Below are 1552 nucleotides of genomic sequence, written 5' to 3'. Positions count from 1 at the left end.
TAAATATTTATGCACTTTTCATTCACTTTTTGTTTTTTGTTATTTTTACACAGTGTTCTGAATGATTAACAATGGTCTACAGCCAATCTTGTGTATTATTATACAAACTTTGGTTGTAAGATTCAGATAACTATTTAATAAAAGCTAAATATTTTATATGAGAGTAAGAAAGAAAAGTATATCTTTGTCTCATACTCTCATCAGACAATACATGAACCTCTCAATAAACAAAATATTTGCTCGGCTTAAATGACAAACCGCTATTTTACACAGTGGAACACTTATTTTTAAACAAAACCAATGCAGTTCGCCACTGACAGTGCTTACCTTTGCACATCACAGTAAACACTGAACCAAGATGGCGCCCACGCGAACGAGAAATCTGAACTACGGTGTCCTGCAGAGGACAAATGGTCAAAATTGCTAAAATTTACAACATATATGCAGCTCAACAGCGACACCTTGTGACTTATTCCAGTCACTACCTTACATATACATAACGTCTTACCTGACATTCAGTTCACCGGACACTCATACTGAATCACCAGCCCATATAAATGAAAAATAAGTCCAGCAGCCAACCAAGAGTCATCACGAAAGACTAGGGGTGACACGAGAGCGTGAGCGGGCCTGGGTGTCAGCCAGCCCAGCCTGGGTGTCAGCCAGCCCAGCCTGGGTGTCAGCCAGCCCAGCCTGGGTGTCAGCCAGCCCGACCTGGGTGGCAGCCAAGCCGCGCTAGCCAGCTAGCCGCCATGCGGCGGTGAAACGAGAGCGTGAGCCGGCCTGGGTATCAGTCAGCCCGGCCTAGGTGTCAGCCAAGCCGCCCTAGCCAGCTAGCTGCCATGCGGCGCTAGCAGTAACATCGTGAGAGATATGGGACTTCTTGATAAAATATGGGACTTCTTGATAAAACGAGCAGATATTTGAAGTTTACACCCCTACATTCTCGCCTGAAAATAGGGGAGGCTGTCATAAAGTTCAAAATCAGTAACTTAGCGCGCACAGCTGTATAGAAACTCCGTCGTGCTAGCTAGCACACAGTACAGTTATTGTAACTGTCAGCACAACGAAAATAAACTACACCTAAACTCGGGTTATATCTGACCCAAATAGAGTGCAGTTAATAACGTCTTACCTGAAATTCAGTTCACCAGCCGCCTGCTTCTCCTGCATTGGGTTTCCCTTATCCACGATTGAGCTCCGCGTTAGCCACCACCGGTCGATCGGTGTTTCTTTCCCCGCATACGAGGGGAAGAGACATATACCGGTGGCTAACGCGGAGCTAGCTAGCCACCGGTATATGAACAACTCAGTTATTTTTTCCACATCGACCAGCATCATCGGCCCATATAAACGAAAAATAAGTCCAGCTAAGACAAAGACTGTTTGCGGAGCGATCGGGGGTGAAAGGAGTTAGAGACGCCTCACTGAAAGCCAAGCCTGGATGCTTTTGAGCGAAGCGGCGCTAGCTAGCCGAGCTAGCTAGCCGGCTAGCCGGCCGGCCAAACTAGCTAGCCGGCTAGCAGCAACATCGTGAGAAATCTGTTGCTAA

The 1552-nt window shown here is 46.6% G+C and overlaps 1 long non-coding RNA gene across 1 annotated transcript; it reads right to left on the bottom strand.

The window, feature by feature from the left end:
- Positions 1-1552, bottom strand: LOC145419964 (uncharacterized). The gene is made up of 2 exons (XR_013901235.1): positions 715-1552; positions 1-672 (listed from the first exon to the last, which is right to left on the bottom strand). It is a non-coding gene; the product is annotated as an uncharacterized LOC145419964 (long non-coding RNA).

This window comes from Astatotilapia calliptera, chromosome 14, assembly GCF_964374335.1.
Source record: "Astatotilapia calliptera chromosome 14, fAstCal68.1, whole genome shotgun sequence".
Lineage (NCBI taxonomy): Eukaryota > Metazoa > Chordata > Actinopteri > Cichliformes > Cichlidae > Astatotilapia > Astatotilapia calliptera.
The sequence above is the reverse complement of the archived record's forward strand: the minus strand, read 5'-3'. Positions and strand labels throughout refer to the sequence as shown.